This window comes from Durio zibethinus, chromosome 7 (assembly GCF_047325235.1).
Source record: "Durio zibethinus cultivar Kanyao isolate XHJ-2024 chromosome 7, ASM4732523v1, whole genome shotgun sequence".
Classification (NCBI taxonomy): Eukaryota; Viridiplantae; Streptophyta; class Magnoliopsida; order Malvales; family Malvaceae; genus Durio; species Durio zibethinus.
Genome location: NC_143168.1, coordinates 12,433,519 through 12,449,234, shown reverse-complemented (window position 1 = coordinate 12,449,234; position 15,716 = coordinate 12,433,519).

Below are 15,716 nucleotides of genomic sequence, written 5' to 3'. Positions count from 1 at the left end.
TCACTAAATTCATCATATTTCTCTGTTGCTGCCCTTAGACCATGGCCATACTTTACCCTTTTTTTTTTTTATAAAAACAAATGTCTTAAATATATATATATATATATATATTCTCATATTATTTTTAACATTCCATGTTTCATTAAGCTCTTTGCAATAAAGTGATTCAGGCTAATTACCCCATTGATACTTGAGCAATACATGTGAATCTTTTTGAAGAAACATGAATTACCAACTCAATGATTATTTTTATTCAATCTTTTTGAAGAAAAAAACACAAAATATTATGTAAGAAAAAGTTAAAAGAGAGAGAAGAAGAAGAATAAGAAAAAGAAGCTGACAGTGAATAAATCATTCGATTTAATCGTATGTTCAACGCCCACAATCTTATACTAAGAATTCAAAAATCAGGGTTCTTTGGTGAACCTGGTTTAATTATAAGTTGTGGGCCAAAGAAATATGTACATATATATATATATTATAGGAAAAAGTAACGTGACAAGAAGAATATATTCAGAAAATTTATTTAAAATTTCTTGTCATACGATTAAACTCAAATAAACATGTGAGACTGAGGCCTATCACCTATTGGGCTGATAGTCAAGATTATTGGGTACTTTATGTGTATTTATAAAGATGAGTTGTATTTGAATAGAATATAAATTAATTAATTAATTTTTTTATATTTATGATTTAATAAAATTTGAAATATTATTTATAATTTTTTATTAAATTTAATAAATAAATAAAAATTAAATTTATTTATAAATTTTTTGTCAAATGTTTTATTTGTTTATATCTTCAAGTATAAATGAATCAAATATAAATAAAATTTATTATATTTATAATTTATTATTTTAATTATAATGAATTTTAAAATATTATTCCTGATATATAAAACTTAATAAATGAATATAAATAAATAAAACTTAAATTTATTAACGAAATGTTCGTTTATAACTCTAAAATTAAGAGAGTTAATAATTTATTTATTTATTTATAGAAAGTCAATGAAGCTGCGATAGCCGTAAGTTTGGCCTTTGATTTGTTTATATATAAGCATCTTTCTTTGATTGGAGGAGAGAGAAAGGAGAGGAAGAGAAAATGGAGGTGGAGAGATGAGAGAGAACATGTGACATGTTTGGGAGGTAGGTAACCGAATCTTCTATATAATAGAAAAAGGAGAGAAGTAGAGAAGAGAACAGTTTGGTTAGTTAAAGGTTGGTGGGGCAAGGGAAAATAAGAAAGTGCAAATACAGTCGGCAGAAGATGGAGTCGTGTGCAAATACAGTCGGCAGAAGATGGAGTCGTGTGCAAATAAAGTGAGGTATGGGAATGGGATTCCAGCTTTAATGGGAATAGGAATAGGAATGGAATTGGGTATCAGGGGATTTTATAAAACCACCCAAACATCATCTCCTTTTCAAGAAAACTATATATTTCCAATCCATTATCACTTTTATAATTGAGTTGAGTCAAGTGTTGAGTTTTATTTAAAATTTATTATTTAAAATTTAATTCAAATTCAATTGAATTTTAAATTTTAATTTAATTTGAAATAAAAATTAAATTATTTAAATTCGTTATAAATTCATTTTTCAAATTAAAAAATAAGTTCAATTTTTATGATCAATTTTGAGTTTAATTATTTGTATTCGAATTTGAGTTCAAATTTAAATTCGACTTTAAATTCATATATATATATATATAAAAGTAAAATAATAATTTTTAATTAAATAATAAATTATATATTAAAATATAAAAATTTAATCAAATTCACTAAAATTATATATTAAAATATTCAAACTCAACTCATTTAATAAATAAAACTAATCAAACTTAACTCAATAATAATCAAATTAAATTTAAATTTTATATAAATTAAATCCAAATAATATACGAACATTGGTATATTATTTACACCCATAACCATCATCTCTTAAATGTTGCTAACCAAGCTTTTGGTTCTGTCGGGATGTAGACTCAAGCTCGTGTTGCTGCTCCTTTCTCACTTTAATTTATTTAACTTTTAAAACAGACCAAATAATTTTTTATGCACGATTATAGCATTAAATAATTTTTTTTAAAAAAACAAGTTTTCACGTTCTCGATCAAGTTCATGCACATCCCGTTACATGTTATTTAGTATTCATTTCGTTTGTTTTTATTTTGTTTTTACATGTTTATAGTTTTTATTATTTTGATATATTAATTATATATTAATTATAATCATTGATAACATTATTTAATTTCGTATTTCAATTTTTTTCTATTTTTGCTTTTGTAAATAAGAAATAAATAATAATACAAGAAGAATTATCTCATTTACCGTCGTCGGAGCTTAAAAATTTCATCAAAAAATTAGATGATTATCCCAAACCCTATTAGAGTATAATTAAAAAATTCAATCAATTTATATAAAAATAATAAAATATGTGATAATATTCTTAAACTATTTGTGGAGTTTTTCCCCAACTATGTATAAAAATGAATTCAAACTAAAATTGGGGTTTATAGTAAAAAACATGATGCCATCACATAAAGAAGTAAATATAAAATTTTACTAGTCCTACAAAATAATTGTAAAATTTTTATATTTAATTTGATAAAATAATTTTTGTTTTTATTGGACAAAATATTTACTCCTAGCTTTTTTTTTTTTTTCAGTTGCTTTCTCTTCCCTTAAGCTGCACCTTCATTCCCTCAAAAAATTTTACTTCTGCAAAATGCTGGGCTCATTTTCTACTCCTCTTACAACAACTTTAACACCTCATTGATTTGCATCTAATTACACATTGATTCTATCCCAAAATCCCTTCTTTGAAGCAAATAAAAGAAACCCAAAACCTCATCTTTGAAGCAAAAGAGCAAGCAGTTGTAAAATTCGATAATCCTATGGTCAATCGAGGAAATTTCTACTAAAAAACAAATCATTATATAAATCAATTTACACTCATTACTAATGGTTGTCTTGATGATAAAAGTTTTTTAAAAATATTTCTTAAATTTAAGAAAATCAAAGAAATTCGATTTAGGCTATTTTTTTTTAAATGATTTCTTAACAATACAAAATAACCTTTTTTAAAACAAATTCAGTCTATAGCATGATATGGCTTGCAATTTGAGTCGGTTGTCATGATTAGAGGTGTAAATGATACATTAGTACTCGTAAGTTATTGAGGTTCGATTCGAAAAAAACTCAAATTTGATTCGATTATTATCGAGTCGAGCTCGAGCTCGAGTAGCTCGACTTATTGATTGAATCGAATTCGAATATTCTTATATCCGACTCAAGTAGCTCGCGAACTTAATCGAACTTTTATATTTAAATATATTTTTATTATTTTAATTCATAAAATATTTCGAGTCCGAGTTCGAATTCGAGCATGAATAATCAAATTTTTGTCGAGTATACGAATCAAGCTTATTTTTACTTATTAATCGAGCTTAATCGAGCGAGCTCGAGTAACTTGAATTCGATTACGAATCGAGCTCGAACTTGAAAAATAAAACTCGATCGATTTCGAACCGAATATCGAGCCTCAAATTATGAGTCGAGCTCGAGTTCGAACTCGAACTTCTCACTATTCAGCTCGACTCGACTCGATTACAGCCCTAGCCATGACAACCGTTCCAGAATTAATGCAACTAATTAAACCAAGTTATTGAAATAGAAATCAAGAGCAATATGATTAATATGAAATGACATGAGGAACAATAATGAAGTAAATCAAAAGATGGATGGCAACAAGTGAGTTTCCAGGTGCTGCTGCAACACTAATTTTGGAGACTAATACAACTATGGCACTATTATCAAAGGAACAACTTTGCAGTATTCTGCCCATATTTCTTTGTACTTTTCAGCACAGTGAGCTTCATCTCTTCTTTCTCTTGATACCAAAAAACCCGCAGAAATGATGGGTAGAAGTATGGAATTGATGAACTGCAAAAAGTATGAATTTTTAATTCCCCTAGGGCCACATGAAATTGTTTATATATATTTGTATTGGAAAAATTACCTTATGCCGTAAGTCCAACTGAAGGAATTCACAATCAATCAACGTTATCCTGCAAAAACTATATCTTATATATTGATAATTGCAATTTTCTTGATGCTTAATCTCATTCCAATTATCTACTTATCTTGGTAAAGGGGGTTTGCAAGGCATTATAATTACCTGGGGGATTATGTTTTTTATTTTTTATTTTTAAATATACCCCAAAGGATTATAATTAAATATATCCTAAAGCAATTTTGAAAAACAAATTTTGATAAATAATTATGTAATCTATCGATAAAATATTAAAATTTTAATTTTAATAGTCGTAATTTAATCTTTAACAGCTTCAAATACCAAAAAGAAAAAGAAAACAAAATCTGCATTTTATAATATGATTCTCTACTCTTCTTAATTCAGTGTGCTATAAAATCGAATGGCGGAGTCTGTTGTCTAGGGGATAGCAACTCTAAGTTGTTGCAGTACTAACAAAAACAGGAAACTGCCAGTGATCTGCTCAGTTATTATTGCTTCCTCTGAAAGCAAAACATCAAATGCTTAATTTCAACAGCTAAATCTAATTAACTGCAGCACTCATGCAATGTAGACCAATAAAAATACCATTTAACTAGCTATATATATATATATTATGGACTGTACAGAAGCTGACTCAACACGTATTATTTGCTTTGATTGTTTTTCCAATTTACTCAGAAAATTAATGCTCTTCGGAGTAAAATAGAAATCATGATATGTACTGATATATAAGAGTGCTTTGAGAGCATGTTTGAGAAATTAAGTAAAGATAAACAAGGGTTTAAACTCAAATTTACCCAATTTAGTTTTTTAAGCAATTTTTATGCTTTTATGATTTCAGATTCAATGGTTGTGACTATAAAAAAAATTAATAGCTGTGCTTAAACCATATTAAGATTCCATGATAGTTCTCACAGAACCAAGTTAATTGATAATATAGTCTTCTTGGTCCATGTTTATTAGCAACTAATTTCAATATATAATAACTAATTAGTTGCAGCAAAACTAATTGTTATCAAATTTAGAGGTTTAATTTAATTAATTTATGTAATTATTTTTAAAAAATAATATTTAATAAATTTAAATTCAAATTTCGATACTTGTAACTCTTTTTCTTAGTTCTTAAATTGTGATCGGGCTCCTTTGTAAAAAATGGCTAGTAGCAAATAAAAAATAGTTCCATACCAACTCAAGAATGGCTATCAATATCATTGAAATCAGTAATAACCATTACATATAATAAATGTGAAAATACAAGAAGTTAAGAAAGGTTCAGCTATAGATCAGGGAATTGGCACTTACAAGGAAGTCAACTGCTCCTCATGATAAAATAAGTCCATAAAATGTATCTGGAACAATTAAGATGATGGAAAAGGGCAGCTTAGCATTGACATAAATACATGTAATTTCAAGATCAATGATCAGATAAGGTAAAAAGATCGAACATATAAATGCATATATAGGTAGTGGGACTCAACCAGAATCACCAACAGAGCAAACCCATTATCATTACCAGACAGAATAATTGGCAAAGGATCATTGATAGAGACTCAAGGTCCCAATTTGGGCACTTTTTGCTAGATTTGATAAGTTGACTAGCTTACATCCCATCATTTCAGCTCTGAGACAGAAGAATCTACAATAATGATCAAATCATGTATTAGAATCTTATATGTTCATCATAGCATAGAAATGCAGATATTGTGTTTTATATATGAAGCAGAAATCATGAACTGGCCAGAAAATTAATTTGGAGAGTACTAAATTACTTACTTGAGATTAATACCCAAAAAATGAGGATTTAGTTGTACTCTCAAATACCTATAACATAACAAAAAGGCACAATTATGAAGATAAATAGAACAATGAAGGAGAAAGAAGAAAAGGAAAAGCATAGCTATTTACTTGGTGAAAGTAGATTTGATAATTCATATATTTATATTTATTTATTTTATATTTAATACATGTAACATATAAAATTTATGGTATCACAATTTGTATCAAACATATTAAATGTAAAATATATTCATTTTTTTGGTCAAATTTATATATAATTTTTACTGAAATTTTAAATCATATTATTTTTGTATCATATCGTCTTGTCTTAACAGATCTAAATGAAAATAATAAACAAGACATAAACTTTGAATCCCCATTTCAAAGGAAGTGCATTTGTGTTTGTCATGAAAATGAAATTCAACTGTCAAACACTCTGTTTGCTTATGTTGGGGGGAAAAATGCATTTACATGAACGGGACAAGAGCACTAGTCAAGTATTAACTTTCCTGTGACACGAGGCTTTAGCGAGGAAGCTTGACTGCGAGACTTGCTCCCCAACATAGAGTGCTGAAGCTACCTGAAATAGAGGAAACAACAACACTAGTTTCAGGAGAAGAAATCATAGTAATTCTACTATACCATTACCAAGAAAAAATAAAAAATCATAGTCACACTCATGCTGCAGCAAATCAAGATCTCACTGTCATAGCCACGCTCTTGCCAAGTAAATTGCAAAAAGAAGTTCAAAAATAAGGATGGGGAGCAATTGTGCTTCTGACTCTTTATATATTTATCTTTTCTTTTTCTTTTTTTTTTTTATATAGTAGGCTGCAGTTTAGAAATAAAAAAAAATATTATAAGTATTAAAATTCAAACTCCAACTTATTGAATATAATTTTTTAAAAGTGATTATATGAATTAAGTGAATTAAATTTCGAGTTCATATTTATCTTTTTTTTTTTAATTTTTACAATGTCTTAACACATTCCAATATGATATTATTATTCAATCCAAATATATATTCATATTTAACACTCAATCATGAGTTCAAATCATATATATATATATATATTATATTACAACATACATAGTTATCAGATAATATTTACTGAGGTAAACTCTTATGTAAACAACTTCTTTTTTTGACACGTAAGATTAATTTTTAAAACTTCTCATTATGATAACACATAAGATATTTATTAATTTAAAATTATTTATAAAACATATATTTCAAAATTTATTAAATTATATGAATTTTTTAAAATTGTACATAATCTCATCCTAATTTAAAATTAATTTTAAAATAATTTATTTTTAAAACAATGATAAAATAATAAAAGCAAACCATATCCATATCCACAGTGAAAACTCGAGGAATAGCCCACCAGCCACTGCTCAAATCCTTTATATACATTTAATCCTCAATGTAAAATTGCTTGCGAACATCCCTGCCTTAATAATGTGTTATTTTATAATTCAACTGTTACATTAAATTTTTTTTTCTACTTACCTAGCCAAAATGAGTAGGTAGAAAAAATGGAGAAAAACAGTGAATATTAGCAAATGGTTACTTCATTATACTGCTCAGCATTTCTCTTTAAATTCATTTAATCATTGGAAAAGCCAGTTGAGTAACCAACTATTTTCTAATGCTCAATATTATAGCTCAAAAGTAGAGCTCTTTACAACTAAGATAGGATTAGATAAACATTTACAAATAGGAAAAAATGATTTAGTGCGCTAATGAGAAGGGGATCAAATGAATGATGCCTCTGACCATAAAACAACTCTAGCTTCATCCAAGTTAATCTATGCATTAGTTTCATCCACACCTGGTGAAGGGACTTTTGTTTATGTGGAGTCTATTTCCATATTGGAAACATCAGTACTTTCAGCCTTAGGCTACTGAGAAGCTTCAGCATCATCAGCTTCTAGTTGCGGTGAAGGAGTTTTTCTTTCCAATTTGACATATCCGACCTGCAAACTCATATTGCAAACAAGTGTGGTTAAACGGTTAATTGGTGTAGCAAAATGAGATTGAATTTTTTTAGTTCTTAATCTACTTTTGTTGAACATCTATTCTCTTAATCGATTCACTCAATCATGTAAAATGTTTTATCTTTCAACTCTTTATTTATTCAGTATTTAGAGTATAAATTCAGTACAAAAATCTCAAATATTTTTATTTACTTATTTTATTACATAATCAGATATAGTCATGTACAGGCCAGTACAAGAATCATTAAAGAATAGCTATAAATTTTGGCTCATTGGTTTTCAAATAAGTTGATACCTTTATTCCGAATTTCCAAGGTACTTTTGTCTTTTAACTTCTAGGTTTTTCTTAAACTTTTTAAATTTTTAGCTTCTGGGCAAGAAATGGTTGTGGAGACTTTCTTTTAAGTACCCATCTCTTGGACGTTTTGCTATCAAGAACATGTGCCAAACTGCGGCTATTGGTGTCATCAAGATTGTTGAAAAGAAAAACCAATCTAGTGCCAAGGTCACCAAGTCTGCTGCTAAGAAAGATGGAAAGAAAATGAGATAGCATTTGGGAGAGATTTATAACAGCTAGGATAGTTGTATTGATTTTGGTAATATTTTTATTTAGTATTTATATGACAACTTGGTGACTCTAGAGATTTAAGTTTATATGATTATTTAAGTTTATTATCTTTGACTTATTAATTTGATGAGACTAAAATATGAATTAGCACCCCGAATAGTTAATATTCATCAAAACAAATATATCCAGTAATTAACTTGAATTGAAAAATATATGGATAAAAGAACTTCAATAAGCAAGTCCATATATGATAGTCTCACATTACCTTTCTATGAATTACAATTTTCCTATGTGTAGGGGTGTGCAGTCGGTCAATTTGGTTAATTCGGTCTGAAAAATCAATAACCGAATTAATCGATTTTTATTTTATCAGTAACCGAACTGACCAACTAAATTTTAACTAATCGATTTAACCGAACTGATTAAACATCAGTTCGGTTCGATTAGTTCGATTAAATAACCGAATTTTTCATCATTTTTTCTCTTATTTTGAATAATTATTTAGTTACAAATTCAATATAATAAAACTCAAATTGACATACCATTCAAACTAAATCACTAAAGAATTTAATAATTTCTATAATATTTTACAAGAAAAAAGACAAATAAATACTCATTTAAACTTATTTAATCAAAATAAATTAAACAATAAGTTTTAAAAAGTATTACTCTAACATATATCAAATAACCAACAAAGCCATCAATACATAATAATTGTCATTTCAACACATAAACAAGTTTTCAAGGATCAATAAGCCAACTTAAAAAAGCAAATCAAGCAAATATGCATCTCATAACTTTGGTGTAAAACATAAAAGACATTTTAAGTTGGCAAATTGAGCTAACAACTCATACAAAACATAAAACAAGCTAAGAACACTCCGAGTTGACAAATTGATATAAAAGTTCATAAAAAAACATAAAACAAGCTAATTAAAGGACATTCCAAATTCTAACAGCATTCTTCATACATGAACCCCATAACTTTGGTGCACATCTTTCATTTTTTCCTAAAATGTTAAAGAGATTAAAACCTTAATTAGTTGTCAATGAATACAATAAATATTTTTTAAATGTAAATATTCATAGAAATTAATAATGAAATTACCTCAAAAGGTGTCCATGCACCTTTTTTTTAATCAATTACTGGATCTAAGGTAATTTTTGACAAATCTAAAAATATATAAACAAAAAATAACAAAAGTAAGCTTTAAACAAATAAAAAAATAAAAAATAATAATCCTTAAAAAATAAATGATAGTATAAATAAATATTACCTAAATCCATTTTGTCAAGCTGTATCAAATCATCTTCAGGTTGAAATGAATCAAGATTAGAAGATCTACGTAACAAATCTTGAGCACAAATAAGGGCTTGCACAATTTTAGGAGTTAAAGAGCTCCTATATGCATCAAGCACAAGACCACCAGTGCTAAAAGTAGATTCGGAAGCAACTGTGGATATAGAAATTGCTAACACATCACGAGCTAGATGGGAAAGGATAGGAAACCTATGACTATTAAGTTTCCACCAAATTAAAACATCAAAGTCATCACTATCATCATCATCAGGCTCCTCACTCAAATATTTAGCCAATTCTGATTTATGTTCATCTTTGCCATGTTCAATCCTATACCTCTTGTACTTGGACTTAAAGCTTTCCTTTTTTTTTTGTCGTTCCATTTTCACTTTCATCATCGGTGGGCTGTGACATTTGGCTCACTTGACTACTTTCACCAACTTGCTCAGACTGAGGTTCTAACATTTTTTTGTATTCATTAAATAAGTCTTCTATTGCTTGTTGTATTTTTTTAATTATCAATGAAGCTTCATAAGAAGAATACATTTTTATGAAGCAATATTCAACAAAAGGAAACTTTTTTGAAGGATCAAGAAGAGAAACAATATAAACCAACATATTCGTCTTCTCTATATTTCCCTAATACTTATCATATTTATCCTTCATTCTCTTTGCCATTGCATTCAACTCAACATCAGGATTTAATTGCCATTCTCGCAAAGTGGAATAAACATCACATATATCATCAAGAAAAGTATTAGATGTGACGTAAGAAGTACCTGAAACTTTCACAGTGAGATCATAAAATTGTTGCAAGAAAAGGTAAAACTTCCTAACAATTGCCTAATCATTTTGATCGGGTACCCCATCTCCCATCAAAAGCTCACTTCTATAATAAGGATCAACATCATCAAATGCATCAAATGCCCTTTCAAACTTTTGAGCTGCATCCAACATCAAATAAGTAGAATTCCATCTAGTGCTAACATCTAAACATAATAAACTTTTACTTTGAATATGTTCATTCACAATACACTCTTTAAACTTAGTTAGCCTGAAAGGTGATTGTCTTACATATCTTATTGCCCCTCTAATACGAGCAATTGTTTCATTCATTTCCTTCAATCCATCACAAACAATAAGATTAATAATATGTGCAATGCATCTCAAATAAAGATATTTACATCATAAAATACTAGTTCTAGCATTGTTAAATTTTTTCCTCAAATATGCAATTGCAACATCATTAGAACTAGCATTATCAACTGTAACAGTAAAAATCTTATCAATCCCCCAATCACGCAAATATTTTTCAACAGTCTTACCAATAGCTTCACTTTTGTGAGTAAAAATGGGACAAAAATTTAATATCTTTTTGTTTAGTTTCCAATATTTGTCTATAAAGTGAACCGTAAGACACATATAATTGACCATTTGTAATGAGGTCCATGTATCAGTGGTAAGAGATACTCTTGTAAAAGATGATTTCATGAATTGCTTCAAATGAGTCTTTTCATCAATATAAAGCTGATAGCAATCCTTAGCAACTGTCCATCGTGATGGTACACGAAATCTAAGACATGCAACTGACATGCAATGTCTAAATCCTTTCGACTCCACAAATCTAAATGATAACTCATTTAGAATGATCATTTTAGCTACAGTTTTTCTAACAGCATCTTGATTAAATTTTCAAGTGCCTAAAGATTCCACTTCTCTTGACGGTAACACCAATTCTGTTTGAGTACCATCATCCCCACTAACACGAGGAAGCTTTTTACAAGAATTCATGTGATTCTTTAAAGCGGTGGTTCCATTCTTTCTAGGATCAGCAAAAAATTCTCTGTCACAATAATTACACCTAGCTTTACGATTACCTTCCTCATTAACAAATTTAGTAAAGTGGTCCCATAACCCTGACCATGACTTAGATGCTCGTCTCATCACTTTGGAATTTACAGTTTCACTTTTTGTTACCTTATCATATGCAGGAAGTTGAGAGGCCAATTGTGTTTGATTAGTTGTAGAATCCAAAATCATATTATTCACTTCATTTGACATCTTCAAAGAAAAAAAAAAGCAAGTGATCAAATTATATCCAAACAATAAAAAATAAATAATTAAATTATATTAAAATAATAAATAAAAATAAAATTATATTCAAATAATGAAAAAATAATAAAGTAATATTCACATAATTATTGAACACATTGGATATTCAAATAATGAAATAGTTTGTTAATCAAACTATATATTAGTTGCTTATTTTATCAACAAACAATGTAAGTGTCTAGCATAGTTTAGGCTAATTTATTTTAACTTTTAATTTAAGTATCTAGCATAATTTAGATTAATTAGTTGCTAGATCTAGTAAGAAAGTTAAAACTTAAAAGTGCTAGATCTCTGACAATAGATTTCTTTAAAATCTTTATTCCCGAATAGTTGTGTTTTAAGCTTATTTCTCTATGTATACATCTAGTATTTACACACTCTACTTCAAGGTGTAAATCACTTAAACTATTTCTATCTTTCACTTGTGAGTTGTGGGACCATCATCGAATCGTCTTAGTCCATATCATTACCATGTTGCCATACCATCAGTCATCCCTAAATTACCAAAAGAAATAACAAAATCTGCATTTATTAAAGCTGCATCTCATTTCATAACCAAATGATCTCATCAATCCTTTGATTTCATTTCTTCTCATTCATTCCAAGTGTGTTCTTCACACTTTCCACAGCACCCTGAGCCATGCCCTTCATTTGTTTTCCAATCTGTAACAGTACGAATTCCTATTTCATTAGTTTCCTAACCAAAGCTCAAAATAATGTAAATTTTATCAATTGTCTGTTTAATGTACCCTAAAATGAGGTATTATTATTATTGAAAAGTAAAAGAATTGATGAAAGGGAATGACAGGTAAAGAAGAAACCTGCTGAAGGAAACCAGCAGTCTACTACTGTCCTTGCTGAGTAGACTCTTGAGCTGATTGAGTAGCATTTGTTGCCTGGTCTCTAGCTGTATTTACAGTATCCTTATAACTACAAAGCTTGAATTCTGCTTGAGGAATAGACTTAACTGAATCAGCAGATAAAATTCATCAATCTGAGAAAAGTGCGCTTCACCACACATTAATTGGTTTCCCCAGCCAACCTCCATGCTAGAAAATAACATTTCCTTTTACTTTTTCTTGTGTCCACATCGTCTTAGTCCGAATAGTTGTTGCTTTCTTTTGGTAATTTAGTGAAGCAAGTCGAAATTGGCAAAAACTGTTATTGAAAATCTTGCTCCCTTCATTTTTATAAGTTAAAGTGCTTTTCTCGACTAAAATGAGTATTTTCACAGCTTGCTACAGATACTGTAAATCCAGTGTGGGGCGTGGAAGGTTTTGACTTTTGATCCTTTTGTTCTAGAACCTAGTCAATCAACTGGAGGAGTAAACAAGCCATTGAAAGTCTTAGACCTATTCCTTCCACGCTAGAGATAGGGTCCATGTCCATTTATCGAATCACTCTAAACAACAAAAGGAACTAAAAAATACCAACAAAAAAAACATTATCGTGGGTACACCCTAGGTTTAAGGTTTAGCCGTTTGGGTTATGCTTTAGCTTAAAGCATATAGGAAGAATACAGCTTTAAACATCACGCTAAAAGGAAAAATAAAGGTTATTAAGATTAAGAACTTATGATGGCGTCTTGGGCAGATTGATCTCTACAACTGTCTGATCTTGTGTAGCAAATTAGAGGGAGAAAGAGATTATGAGGCAAGTAGCCAAGCAAGAGAGTAAGAGGGAGGTAAAGATGCAAGAGATTGAAGGAGAGCAAACTGCAAAGGGTAGAGACACGGTAAGCTACAACAGAGGAGGAGCAAAGAGCAGAAAGGGAAAAACGGCGTGGGTGGATGAGTTAAAAAGGTAAGTTAAATTTAGGTTTTTTTAAGAGAATTTACATATTTACCCTTAGTTATTATAAGATCGGTTAATTCGATTATCAATTTTAAAAATCGATAACCGATCGATTTAACTAATTTAATCGATCTTAAAATCGATTATAATCGAAAATCGATTAAACCGAACCGAAATGACCGTATTTCATAATTTCAGTCGGTTAAATCGGTTAGAATCGATATATGCTCACCCCTACCTATGTGTAAGCAAAAGATCAATAAGATGACTTTTTTTTATCAAACTCAAAAACAAATTCAACCATTTGAATGATCAAATATGTACTTGAACCAATCCTCCCAACAACCAAGAATAAGCAACTTGAAATAAAATCATATGCAAGTCTCTGTACAGCCACCAATTTATAAAAGAATTATGTGATGTAATTCGAATAGGTTTTCTTTTTAGTATCGAAAATCTACTATCATCTTAATTGCATTTGAAACTTATTTTAAAGCAAAATTAAGGCAATTCAACATTTCTACTTCTTTTGAGTTTGTAAATTTTGAAAGTGAAATAACCAACCTTATAGAATTATCTAGTGTTTGAGCTAATGCTAAGGCCAAAGCCAATTTTACTCTTATTAATTAACAATTTTCATTTTCTATAAAACATATAGAGGTAGTAGGAAGAATTCAAACTAGCACCAATCTAATATATATATATATATATATATATATATATATATATATGTTATAACATATAAAGTTAACACAGTAAAAATTAATGTGGATGTTTTGGTAGATGATTTCTTTTTTTGACACATAAGCAAAATTTTAAATTTCTCTATAATGATACCTAAGATATTTCTTAATTTTAGACCATTTATAAAAAATATATATTTAAATTTTATTTAATTATCTAAAATTTTCAAAATTTAAATGAATGACCACTTTTTATATATTATTTAATCATCCAAATATATATAAATCTATATGGATAATTTTTAAATTAGTAACAAAATCTAATTTAGATATATTATTTTTTTAGGATTTTCTAATAATCTAAATATATATATATCTTTTTAAATTTACAAATTTCATAGATATATTATCTCTAAAATTGATTTACAAAATAATTACATTTAATAAATTATTTAAATCCAAAATGAAAATCTATGAAAAATTGAAAATTTGTACAAAATTTGAATTCAAAAATATCAAATTTAGAATTTATCTTTCTTTTTAAATTTAGCAAAATTTTAAGAATATATTTATTTATTTATATGCATCATAAATTTTAAATACATATCTCCACTAAAATTGATTAGATTTATCTTTTATTATTTTGAATTTAAAAGACAAGTTTTATTTTTTAATTTCCTTACCATTAAATTATTTTAAAAATTCAATCACAGTCACAATTATCCATTATTTTATTGTTACTATTTCCAACTCTACATATGAAATAACAATGAAAGCCGTCAATAAAAATTTTTTATTGTTTCACACAGTAATAGTCACCCATCATTTTTTTTTATAGAAAAATAGTAATTTGTAACTATATTGTTTATATGTCTATGAAATACTTAGTTGATTTGTGTTTTGTTTTGGATGATTCACAGGAAGAAATAGAGATTCAATTGTCTAAGATAAGAGTGAAGGACTAAGGACTTCTTTTTTATATTTAGTTACTTTTATATCAATGTCATTTGTTCTACAAATTGAGTAGTAATTTGATAATTAATAGTAACCAAACAATAAAGTATCAAATTATATATAACATAAATGACCCATTAATTATTACTTTGTATAAAAATTTGTAATTTTCTATACTTCCTCCTCGTCAAAGTCATAACACTAATTTTACTTATAAAAAAATTGAGATAAATTGAAATTCAATTTAATTTTTATCTTTTTTTTTTCTCGATATTATTTATCGTATTTTAAATTTTATCAAATTTTTAAATAAAAATTATTTTTATTATGATTTAATATCTTAATTATATTTATATTATATATATTTTCAACATGTAAATAATTAAATAATATTAATTTATATTTTTATTAATATTTAAATAAAATAAAAATAATCTGTGTATCGCACGAGTTACAAATTAGTTTAATTAATATCGCTAGAAAATAATCAAGCT